This window comes from Panthera tigris, chromosome C2, assembly GCF_018350195.1.
Source record: "Panthera tigris isolate Pti1 chromosome C2, P.tigris_Pti1_mat1.1, whole genome shotgun sequence".
Classification (NCBI taxonomy): Eukaryota; Metazoa; Chordata; class Mammalia; order Carnivora; family Felidae; genus Panthera; species Panthera tigris.
In genome coordinates this window covers 105,905,178-105,918,783 of record NC_056668.1, presented here as the reverse complement: position 1 = coordinate 105,918,783, position 13,606 = coordinate 105,905,178, and the positions used below count along the sequence as shown (strand labels likewise).

Here is a 13,606-nt window from a genome sequence, read left to right as displayed (position 1 = left end):
GATGCTGGGCATGAGAAGGGTAGGAAGAGAAGACGAGACGAGAAGAGAAGAGAAGAGAAGAGAAGAGAAGAGAAGAGAAGAGAGGAGAGAACAGGCACAAAGATTCAACGGCAGGGGCTCTATGTAGGTCTGCCTTGCTTGAACATAATGGTAGTGATGCTGCTGGGCATGTGGGCATGGGTCTGGTCAGAAAGTGTTTGATAGGCCATGTAGGAAGTTTCCATTTTCTCAGGCAGGAGATAGGAACCACTGTAGAATGTTGAGCTTGAAAATGATCCAAGGAGATCTTTGTGATGGAACTATCATTCTGAGAGCTGAATGGAGGCTGAATTGCAAGTAGGTGAGATTAAAGACACAAAGTCAAGGGAGTGGTGGTGATAATCTGCAAAAGAGAAGACAAAGGCCAGAACCAAGACAACACCAATTGCAGGGGAAGAGAGCAAGAATGGAAAAAGACTTGGCATGTAAAAGGGCAGCATCGGGTTGGTGATGGAGTAAATGTGGGGATTCCAAAGAGGACCCGTAATAAGATTACAAAGTGGAGCCACCATGTCAGAGTGTTGGTGAAGATCACCTGGACCTGGCAACCTTTTGGAGAAGAAATTCAGGAGGAGGAAGTGAGTCTCAGACTTTCTCTACTTCACAAGAGATAATTTCTTAAATTCTTTCCTGGTTTCATGCTATCAGGATTCAGTACCTATACTTACCAAAACCCAGATGGACATACTTACCTATTCATTTATTATCTGTGCTAACAAGTAACACAGGATTTTTGTTGTTGTTGTCAGTATTTCCACATTCTACAAATCAACTGGTTGGATTGGAATTCTTTTACCCGCAGTTGTCCTCCAGTTACAGGAGACTGCTAAGAGGTTGGTCCCCACTGAAATGTTTCTGTTGTCTAAAGATGGCCATCTTGTCATGGCTTTGAAAAATACACATTATTCTTTGTCCTCATCCATCAGCATGACTGAGCTTCCATTTACACCAACCCACGTGAACAGATTGGCAAATCTTATAAATTTATAAAGCTCTTATAACGTATTGTCTTAAATCCGTGAAATACTTGAGAAAATTTGCTTTACTCCAGTGCAATGACTTTAAAATTTTAATAACACAGTTAGGAGGTAGTTACTTGCCATTTGTACCCTTTCGTAACACTCTTTTGTTAAAGAAATCAAAACTATTGAATCCCAGAATTTCTGTTTCTTTGATTTCCCTAAAAGGGAGAACTTTTTTTAGTATAATTTAAATATTTTTATTCAGAAGTGATGGTAAACCACAGGCACCAAGTAAATCAAGTGGCACATTAAGTCTAAACCCCAGAGAGTAGAAAAAAGGTACAAATCTTGGGGGTAAACTATTCATGAAGAAGCCTAGAATCATGGCAGAGTATGAGTTAGATTTAAAAACCCAAGCCCAAAGCGTTGTACCAATTCAACTAGCACCCATCAAAATTTTTTCTAATTCCCTGGAAAAGTGCTGATTGCAAGGAAGATACATAGATTTAGAGAGAGATGTCTAATTGTAATCCAGATCAGAGATTATTCTATTGAAATAGGGCCTAAAAGAAAAATTTAAAGCTTGCCTTTGCTTTAAGCCAACTAAAACACATGCTAGCTTTAATTTGCATTTTTATACAAATAGTATTGGGTACAGAAACAGCATAATTTTGCAACGGCAAATTTTCTCTGTATTCTTCTTTGATAAATTATTCTCTTGAAGGTATTTTTCAACTCTTACAATTTAAAATTTTTTTAGATGAGTAATTCTACCTTCCATACAAAAGACAGGCTTTCCATTTATAAGCCTGTTACCTAGAGGCACAATTAAAATGGAAACATTAAATAGAAATAAAACATAATTCTCTGGCTCTTTTCATCCACCAGCTGGCTCATTTCATAGACTCCCTCTTCAGTGAGTTCCAAATACATTAGTAGTTAGTCCATTACCTATTTGCACATCCTTCAAATTATAAAATTTAATTGTCCAAGTTTCAATTCAGGTAATCCTAAATGTTTTCATTTTATAAATAAAGCTTTGTGTGCATGTGTGCGTGTGTGCGCGTGTGTGTGTGTGTGTGTGTGTGTGTGTGTGTGTGACTGTGAGCTGGAACTTTGGATCAAATTCTTAATCAGCGTTTTCTCCAGATAGATATTCACATTCCCCAACCCGTAAGAATTCCTTCATGGAACCCTCCTGTTCTCTCTCTGGCAGTGAGCCCATCTCAAAAATTCACCAATAACTGGAAATCTCTCTATACTATCTCAGAAAAGCTTTTGAATTGTTAGGAATAAACTTAAAATTAAAATACCCCCTTTTTTTTCTACTGTAAGGAAGAGTAACACCGATTGCTTTTATTTATTTTTATTATTAGGCACCTTGAGGTGGCTCTGATGAGGCTGCATTGCGTTGATTTAAATATGTGGTGTTGTGATAGCTGGTTATGATTTTCTGATGTTTTTCTGCAACTCTAACCATATGTAATTTTGAATTAAATGAAAGTTAAGTACTAAAACATTTTGCCCAAAGGGAATTCAGATTCCCAATGTGCTTTTAATAACTGTTTGTGAAACATTTAGGAAAATCTATGGCAACACATTTAGGAAAAAAATCAAATTACTGTTGCCTTAAGATGTTATTCTAGTGTCTAAACTTTATGAAACATCCTGTGTGGCCCAATTGTTGAACTAATCTAGTCAGTAATATTTTAGAACATACTGTATATATATAGGACTAAATTTAATTTGTATAATATTTTTTAATAATACTTCTTTAGGATACTTCTTTAAAACTCACTAAAAATGTTGTGGATGGTGCAAAAGATGTTTCATCACATATTTCTGGAAAATTGCAAACGGAGTCTAATAGAAAGCATTAAAATTAATTAGTGGAATCAGGTTAAGAACCATGAAATAACCACTTCTTTAAAAAAAAAAAGTATGAGAGGTCTCAAGACTTCTGCAAAATCTAAAATAAAATGAAATTGTGTACCCAGGCCTAAGGTAAACAAATGCGATCTTCACCGGAAAGTGAGACAACAGGAAAGGGCTTTCTGGAAGGCTAACTCTGCAGTTGGTTGTGTAGACACTGCTTCTGAAGGTGCAATTTAAAAACTGAACTCACGTTGAAATGTGACCTGAATTTCCATTTTCTCTCACAGACAGAAATGGCTATATAACTAATTTGGGAAAAATTCAAACTATAACCTTCAATGCACAGCTCAGAATCTGTACTAAATGTGAATACCAGAATCACCTTTCATCCAGAAAGATGGTGTCCTTGAACCTAACCAGGAGATAATGAGCTTTCTTTTCCTCACATTTGTAATCCCTCACCCAAAGCTTCATTAGAATACAACCATCCCATAATACAGTTGTAGTCATTTATTTTGCTATTTATGCATGTTTTCATTTCCCTCTGTGGCCGTGAAAACAATTACAGAAACTTGTAAATTTTGTAATCCATATCTATGAAGAAACAAGTAAATTATGATGATCTAAAACAGAGTGGCAGCCAAAGGGCTTTAGTCTGAAAAGATCAGATTTTCTAAGTAACTGATATGTCAGAACCATCCCCAGTGAGGATATGACCAGAATTTTTATCCATCACTCATTAAATTATGACACTGTGTGACTTTATAAGCCCTGACTGATACAGCATCCTGATTAAAGGGTTTATTAACAAATGATTGGAAATATAGGTATTCTGTTTGTACTTCACACACTTTTGTATTATTCAGATGTTCTTTAGCAATAAAAATGTATCAACTCATTTTGATTGGAATTCCTTTACCCCTCTGTTATGTGACACTTTCAAGTGTTGGTCATACCTAAGCATTGTTAATTGTTGAAGGTGTATGATGGGTACATGGGATTCATTTAACTGTTCTGACTTTATGGGTTGTGGATTATTTGGCAATATCCATGACAAAAAGGTTTTTTAAACTGTATCATTTGGGTAATTTCAAATATGTAGTTCTAGGGAAACAGGTTTTCTGCAATCTGTAGTTTACAGATTGGAATCTGAAGAGGAGATTTTCTCCAAGAGGAGAAAGCTGAAGTTTACAGAAGGAATCACAATTTCTTACACTTTATTTTAGAAAATGAAACTTGCAGGGCACCTGGGTGGCTCAGTTGGTTGAGCATCTAACTTCGGCTCAGGTCATGACCAAACGGTTCATGGGTTCAAGCCCAACATCGGGCTTTGTGCTGATGGCTCGGAGCCTAGAGCCTGCTTTAGATTCTGTGTTTCCCTTCCCACCTTTCCCCCTCCCCCTTCCCTCTCTGTCTCTCTCTCTTTCAAACATAAATAAATGTTTAAAAAAATGTAAAGAAAATGAAACTTGCATGAAATGCTTCCTTTCACATGTTCTGAATGGAAGGAAAAAAATCAATCGTGCAATAATGACAAAGAAATTCCAAATAAAGTTTTTTTACAAACCTTGACATTAATTTGAAAAATTAGTCTGAAAAAAATACCCTCAGACTGATTGCATTACCGCTCAAGACATGAAAATCTCTTAAAATAGGCCACTTAGGGTACACCTGGGTGACTCAGTCAGTTGAGCATCTGACTCTTGATTTTGGCTTGGGTCATGATCTTGTGATTCATGAGATCAAGCCCTGCACTGGGCTCTGCACTGACTGTGGGGAGCCTGCTTGGGATTCTCCCTCTGCCTCTGTCTCTCTCCATCTCTTTCAAAATAAGTAAGTAAACTTAAAAAGAAATGGGCCACTTAGGGGGCATCTGGGTGTCTCAGTTGGTCGAGAATCCAACTTTTGATCTCAGCTCGGGTCTTGCTCTCAGGGTCATGAGATTGAGCCCCACATTGGGCTTTACACTGGGCATGAAGCCTACTTAAAAAAAGTGGGGGCCCACTTGGGGTGAAATTGTCCTTTCAGCCATTACCACAAAATGTCTAATATCACAGGATTTTTTTAAGAACTCACTCTATTAATAATGATAAGATAAACTAATATTTCCTCTGTCCCCAGAAAGGGATGTGCTAAATGCTTTGCAATCATTGTCTCTTTTGATTCTCATGAAACCATGGGGTAGGTACTTTTATGTTCATTTTACAGAGGAGAAAGCTGAGGTTGAAGGAGGTTAACAATGGAAGGTCCCACATCAAATCAGTGACTGGGTTGGGATTTGGCCCTGGGCGGTCTGGTTCTAGAACCCATGCTCTTGGCCCAATCAAAAGAGGAAAGCAACAAAAAAACAAACTCAAATTATGTGTGGTAAAGTGAGACCAGACAAATTTAATAAAACATTGTTGAAATAATTAACAGATGTGGAGTGTTCTAAAAATATATCATTTTAAAGCACTTAGAGGTAGATCATCCCTTTGTTTCTAACACAACCACAAGACAAATGTGAGTCCCATGTTACAGCCAGGAAGGGCCCAACTAAGAGCAGACTAACCTATGAATATTCATCATGGTCAGGGCCTGAATTATCACCTTGCTCTTCTGAGTCCAAATCCACATCCAATTCCACAACTGTCCAGCTACCTTTAAAACATAGCTTTCAGGGGATGCTTTTTTTACTCCTTATTATGATTATTTCGCCTGTTTCTTCCCATGTCTTTAAAATTTTGAAATACCTATTTTGGGGGACAGGAAGGAAGGGCCTTGGCCATTTTGTATTTCCAAAATCATTTGAGGTTCTGGTTTAAATGGTCTAGGGCAAGACTGGGACAAGGGTAGTGTTTGAAGCTCAGTAAGCAATTCTAATGAGCATCCAGGGTGAAGCCTGGCTCCTAGTGGCTTGCTGATATATAAACTGCCAAGCTAAATCAACTTAGGCTCAGTCACTACACAGAACATAGAGAAACTCAGCTTCACAGGCTTGCCCCTCAGGCCAAGAGGGCAAAATACTCAGGGTAGAAAAACAAAAGAACAGAACACTAGCATAAGTAAATCTGCCCTCTCAACTGAGGGAATAACAGAAATCTTCCAATTCCGCCATATACAGAGGATGTGTGTGAGATGCAGCATTCCTATGTGCTAGGGGGGAAATGCTTACAGGTGTGACCATAATGTCATTGAACCCTCATTGTTAAATTAATTCCAAACAGATATACTTCATGGCCCTCAAAGCTGCTTGTTCTACTCTCCTACATGTGAAACTAGAGCATTTGGGAAAAAACATGAACATCTATAAAAAGAACAGAACGGATTGCCAAAGGGAATTAGCCTTTGAATCCACACCAGCGTCATTTCCTGACTATTTGTCTACTAAGAATTGGTCAGCGATGAGATTTGATATAAATGGATACACATGGTCCCGACTTATGATGGTTCAACTTAAGATTTTTCAACTTTACAAAGGTGCAAAAGTGATAAACAGTCAGTAGAAACTGTACTTGGAATATTGAATTTTGATCTTTTTTCCATGCTAGCGATATGCAGTAAATTCGCGGCATGATACTACTCTCTTGATGAGGGATGATGAGGGAAACTCACAGCTCCTACTCCACCATGTGATCAGGGGGTCAAACAACTGATACCTTGACAACCATTCTGTGCCCCTATGGTCATTCTTTATTTCATTGTCAGTACAGTATTCAATACATTAGATATTCAACACTTTGTTATAAAATGGGCTCTGTGTTAGACGATTTTGTCCAACTATAGGCTAATGATAATGTTCTGAACATGTTTAAGGTAGGCCAGGCTAAGCTAAGCTGTTTGGTAGGTTAGACATATTTAATGCAGTTTTGAGTTATGATATTTTCCTAATATTATAATATTATTGGGATGGAACCCCATAGTCAGTCATGAAAGATCTGTATATCTGCATTACTAACTCAAACAACTAGAGGCACAAGTCGGGAAGAAAAGAATGAGAGAGTAAAAGGAAGTGGGCATTGAAAATGGAGGAAGAGTACTTTACACTCATTAGTATGGCTATAACCAAACAGGTGGACTTACCAAATGGTGAGGATGCAGGGAAATTGAAACGCTCATAAATTGCTTGTGGGAATGTAAAATGGTACACAGACACTTTAACAAACAGTTTGACAGTTTCTTAAAAAGTTAACCATGCACTTACAGTATGACCCTGTAATTCCTAGGTATATATACAAAAGAAATGAAAACATATCAGCAAAAAGCCTTAAAAGCAAATATTCATAGCAGAACTATTCATAAGAGCCAAAAAATGGAAGCAATTCAAATGCCTAACACATGGTAAATGCTAAACAAAATGTATACTATGGACTTAATGTTTGCAGTCCCCCAAATTCCTGTGTTGAAACCTAGTCCCCAATGTGATGGTGTTTGGAGGTGGGGCCTTTGGGAAGTGATCAGGTCATGAGGGTGGAGCCCTCATGAATAGTATTAGTGCCTTTATAAAAGAGACCCCACAGAGATCCCTCACCCCCTCTGACATGTTAAGACACACCAAAACAAAACAAAACAAAAAACAAAAACAAAAAAAAAACAGCCATCTAAGAACCAGGAAGCAGACTCTCACCAAACACTGAATCTGTAATCTTAGACTTCCCAGCCTCCAGAACTGTGAGAAATAAATTTCTGTTTATAATCCACATCATCTCTGGTATTTTGGTACAGCAACCCTAACAGACTATGACAATGTGCTACATCCATATAATGGAATACTACTAAGCAATATAGAGGAATGGACAATTGAAACACATGCATAGATGAATCTCAGAAGCATTATGTCAAGTGAAAAAGGCCATGCACAAAAGACTACATATTGTTTCATTCCACTCACATGAAATTTCTAGAAAAGGCAAAACTATAGAGACCGAAAGCAGATCAGTAGTTGCTTAAGGCTAGGAGTATGAGCAGAAATTGACTACAAATGAACACAAAGGTACTTTTTGAATGATAGAAGTATTTTAAACTTGAGTGTTGATGATAGTCACACAACTACATAAATTTACTAAAAGTCACTGAATTATACATTTACAATAGGTGAATTATATAGTATCAAATTATACCTCAATAAAGCTATTGAAAGATTATATATATATATATGTGTATATATACATATATATATGTGTATATATACATATATATATATACATACATATATATATATATATATATGGGAGCGAGAGAGAGAAAGGTAGAAGTGAAGAATAAGAATTATGGAGGGGGTAGGAACATTTATGGAATAGAAGAAAAGAATGACATACACAAATATAGGAAGCCATACCACCATGGACTGTGAAAGCAGACCATGTTTCCTTGCTTTCTGTGTTTTATTCTTTGTGCTTATATTTTTGACTCAAATTGTACACCCAAGACGTTACAGAATTTTAGAAATATTTGGTATAAACAACAAAATTTCAAATGCTCTAACAGTGAAGGAAAATAAGTGAAGTAGAACATCACATATATATGTGTCGCTGATTCTTTGTATGTTGCATTTTCCCAAGCATTTGGTTTCCAGGTTTAAGTCATACTTATGATATTGCCTTTGCACCAAGTGAATTATACCCAAGTTTGATACCATTTTCTGTAGCTTGCAGTACCTGTGAAGTCAAGCTGCTGTTTCTTGACATTGCTGAGTACCATTTCTCATGACTTGAAAATATCTCCCTTTCTTGCCACTTTGCATGTCAATTTCTCCTGATGCCCATATCTCCTCTCCTTTCTGCTGTCAGTGGGAAATTTTTTAGAAAGCAGAGAAGAGAATGTAAATAGTAAAGAATTATACTGTATGTTAACAAACAAAACTTTTCCTCCTTGACTTCATGAAAATAAGGACAATAGCAACCCCATCAAAACAAGGTGGGGAAAGAGGGAGACCCAACTCTTTCTCCCCATTGCTTTACTCTTCCTGTGCTTTGGTCTCCACTGTAACTCACCTGCCATGTCCCTGCCTGGCAAGCCAGCCTATGTCCTATGCTTTACATTTCTTGTAATACACATGCACTCTTGTTATCAAGGGATGCACAGCAAAGGAAACATGATGTTTTAAATTTCTCACTCAAGACCTCATATGATTCTTTCCACTTAAAAAATATATATCTAAGCTCAATTGAAGAATATTTTGGCAACTGTTATTTGGGACCAGTCATATTGGAAAATTTATTTGTCAGTTGCTGACAGTGTAACACTATGCTCTATGTGCCTCTAACCTAAGGACTTCCACAGAGAAATAAATTGGAAATGTAAATTTTTTACAGGATAACAGAGGAATAAACAGTTATCTCAAAAGTCTTTTCAACGACAAAGCTAAGAGGTCTTTGGAATGTTTGGCTATATTCCAATGCACACCCCATCTTGCATTCTGCAGGAATTCAGGCAGCTGAAAAGTGTACCATCCATTACATGTGTGTCTGCTCATTCAGCAAGTGCTTTATGACAAAGGCCAGGGTTTCTCAACCTCAGCACTGACATTTTGGGTCAGATTTTTTTTAAGCTTTTATTTTTAAGTAATCTCCACACCCAACCTGGGGCTGGAACTCACAACCCTGAGATCAAGAGTCACATGCTCTACCAACTTAGCCAGCCAGGGCACCTGGGTCAGATTATTCTTTGTCATGTCTGATGTTTAGCAGCATCCCTGCTCACTACCCAGTAGATATCAGAAGTCACTCCCCCTCCCCACATCCCCATCTGTGAATTTGACAACTGAAATTGTCTCCACATATTGCCAACTATTCTCTGTTGGACAAAGTCACCTCCAGTTGAAAAATTACTAGAGGCTATCCGCAGTCTGAACCTACAGACCCCAAAACACTGGAATCATGGCTAACCTGTGGGCATGGAGGATCCAGTCAGTGCATTCCAGACTCTCTAAAGAAAGGTATGAACCCAGAGCTAAACTTCTAATATAATCTACAAATATTTAAACACCTTGGGAAGGACAGGGCAACATGCCCTGCAGCAGTTAGATGGTTATCATACCTTACTCATGAACACTTGTAAAATACTGGAATTTAGGCTCTTGGGTCACCAAATTACCCATGAACTCTCAAACAGCAAAAATGTAAACATCCCTGGTAGTGACATAAAAAGGGAAACAAGTGTCACATTGTAGTAATTAACAAATTTTCCAATCTGCTCTAAATATCTGATACTGGAAATGTATTGTTCAATCTAGCTGACATTGTTTTTTTTAGAGAAACCCAATCAAGACATACAAATGGGCAAAACAAATGAACAAATGAACGGACTAAAAGATTTGACAAAAGAAACACGTGAAACTGAGCAGCTTACCAGACAAATGAAAGCTTCCCCCTCGCCAGAGAAAATGGCTTTTGCTTCACTCACCCACGTTTAACATACAGACATTTAAGGAAATCTGTCCCCAAATGGCCATTTCTTTCCTCATGACAAAAGATCCTAAATATTTTTTGTTTGCAGGATAAAAAAAAAATACTCTCCTAACAAAAAACAGTTGCAGACGTTTTGTAATTCTTTTTAGAAAAAATAACCGAAGACACATAGTCTAATTCATTTCAGCTGAAATTTCATTTACTAACTAACCACACTAATGAGCTGCTGCCCAGGGACTTCTAATTAGATTCACTGTATTTCTGTCACTGACATTAATTTCTTTACTTCAACTTCTAGAAAAAGTTTGATGTTTTCTGGATTTTTTAAGCAGGAAAAATTTAAGGATTTCAACAGTTTTAACTAATCCTAAATTTTTTTTAACTGCTGCAGTTGTATGGCATAACATATTTCTGAATTGAAAAACACAACGTTGACATTCCTATACATGCCAATACTCATTTTATCAAGATGGCTGGTAAGCTCGTGCTTAAAACTGTTGTTCATTATACTGTTTTTGTTCTTTATATATATTCTGGGGTTGGGTCAGAAGATTAAGTCCATATAGCCATCAAGCCCTGTTCTCCAAATCAAAATTACATTCAAAGGACTTTCAGAAGGCTAGCTTCCAACTAGCTTTCTACTTGCTAATTCCGCAATTTAAAACAAAATATTGTTCTGCTACTATTTTACTATAATTGCATTACACTGAACTTCCTGCATTATTCTCAGCATGAAACTGAAAAGCATACTTCTCAAATAAATCTTATGTGCATCTTCTATTACATCACTGAATAAATAAAAACAATGCAAGCATCATCCAGTTTATAAACACCAGATTGCAAAAAATCCACAGATCTAAATGGCCACAGCTGCCCTACCCCACCCCCAGGCCATGTGCTGTCCTGATATGGAAGCCATTATGAAAAAGCTCAGAACTTTTAGAAAGAATGTGGAATGCTATACAACAGGCATACAGAGATGACCCCCATACATGCCAGAAGTTTTCTCTATCTCCTTATTACAGTGTCTAATATTCTTCAAATTACAAATCTCTTTGAATTAACAAGCTTCTTTAAAATGCAAATGACTCCCAGAGAGGTAATTATATTCTTTAATTAATTAGGGCAGATTGCATTGCTCCTAATACCTAACTAACATTATCCGGGATGAAGGATTACCAGGCAGTAATAGCAGCTGACCAGTAGCCACAGTACAGGGAACAGCTGTCGTGATGGCTATATTGCAGCAGTAGCAAGCATTAACTCTGTGCCAGACCCTGTGCCAACACCCCTGTGTGGATTGCCTCATTTAACACTCTCAGAAATCCTGGGAAAGCATTTCAGAGAGGCAAAGCAGTGGTTATCAAAATATGGTCCCTGGACCAGCAGCATCAGCATTCCCTGGGAATTTGTGACAAATTCAAGTTCTCAGCCTCCGCCACAGACCTACTGAAACAGAAATTTTGGGGACGAACCAGCAGTCTGTGTGGTAACAGACCCTCCAGGAGATTCTGACACTTGCTAAAGTTTGAAAAACACTGGGCTGTATAGGTTTGTAGAGAAAAGTCACATGCAAGTACACATACGCAGGCTCACGCACTCATACATACAAATGCAGACGCATGCACATGTACTAAATTAGAGTTTCCAACCTATTTATGAAAGAATACTGAGTTTAAGCAGAAATGATTGGTCCCAAAGAGCAGAGGCATATTGCACATCCCAGAGTTGCTGGACAAGGCCCCAGCAAGGATCCCCAACAGTGATTGATGATGTCCTTGCAAGTCAGATCCAAGGAGTTAACTTTGAGCCGCACCATAGTCCACTCTTTCAAAGGAACTCAAGAAATCTCCCTACTAATAAGAGAATTGGTGGCCACTCGCCGGCCTTTCCTAATCCTTAGGATAAACCTAAAGACCACATTCTCTCTGTAAGAGAGTTAAGTTCTAAAAATTGCTGGGAAGCAGTGCCTGGATGGCTCAGTCTGTTAAGCTTCCAACTCTTGATTTTGGCTCAGGTCATGATCCCAGGGTTGTGGGATTGAGCCATGCATGGGGCTCTATCTCAGGCTCTGCGTTGTGCTCCATGCTGAACGTGGAGCCTGTTTGGGATTCTCTCTCTCTCTCTCTCTCTCTCTCTCTCTCCCCACCCCCCCTGCCCCTCTCCCTTCTCATGGCTCTCTCTCTGTCTGTTTAAAAAAAAGAAAAACTTAATTAAAATTGCAAGGAAAACATTTTCTACTCCCTATTTTTCAAAATAAAACTCAGCCATTGCACATTCCACAGTTTTCCATTGTTCCTGGGTTTTAAATGCTAATATCTTGGTATCACAACATTTACAATGCATTATTAAAATCGGGAGTCTACTATTGAAATATCATCCAATCCTGCCTGCTGAAATAATGAGAAGTTCATTAATACTTATTAAACTAGCTCAATAACAATTAAAGAACTGTTACAAATTAAAAAAAAAAAAAAAAAGTCTCAAACCCAGGAAGAAAAGCTACGTCGGCCCCCACTGGTTTGCTCATCTGATTTCTCTGCCCCCAGCTAGGAGGAATCCCCACAAGCTCATTTCCCCCACAGGAATACAAGTAGTGTCCCTATTTCACAGTGCATAGACTTAGGTTAACTAATCACATGTAGGAATATGCAAAGTCTAGCCTAGAGAAACTAAAAGTCAACTCCAAAATCCAAGCTGTAAACCACTTTTGAATGAGGAGAAAGGATGAGTGGGTAATTTGGGAGCATGAAGTATTTCATAGGGGAGAACAATTGCCACAGCAAGTATTTAGGGCAGAATGAGAGGGGTACCCAGCAAAAGTAGGAGTAGGACCAGAACAAACTATCCAGTTCAAAGTTCACTATGGCCAGTCCCATGCCCTGAAAAGGGAGAGGAGATGTTCTCTTTCACCATATGACTTTTTGCTCCTAATACCTAGAATTCATCCTTGTCCGACTGCTACAAGATTTCAAGTTAAGGTGAATCACAGAGCTTTGGAGGAGTGGATAGAGACCAGAATCAGCATCTAAAGTAAATCTAAGAAAACTACATTCTGAGTTACCACCAAACAACTGAAAAACAAAGCTTTGGAAATAGCTTATTCTTTTTTAAAAAAATTGTATACTTATTTATTTTTGAGACAGAGAGAGAGAGAGAGAGAGGACATGTGGCGGAGGGGCAGAGAGAGGGAGACAGAAGATCCAAGGTGGGCTCTGAGCTGCCAGCGCAGAGCCTGACGCGGGGCTTGAACTCACAAACTATGAGATCATGACCTTAGCCAAAGTCAGATGCTTAACCAACTGAACCACCCAGGCACCCCAGAGATAACCCATTCTTAAA

The 13,606-nt window shown here is 38.2% G+C and overlaps 1 long non-coding RNA gene across 2 annotated transcripts in view; it reads left to right on the top strand.

The window, feature by feature from the left end:
• The first annotated feature begins 325 nt into the window (after positions 1-325).
• Positions 326-13,606, top strand: part of LOC122230468 — a 78,782-nt gene continuing 65,501 nt past the window's right edge. For both annotated transcript variants that reach the window (XR_006207430.1, XR_006207431.1), the window contains exon 1: positions 326-617. This is a non-coding gene — a long non-coding RNA (uncharacterized LOC122230468). The remainder of the gene's footprint in view (positions 618-13,606) is intronic.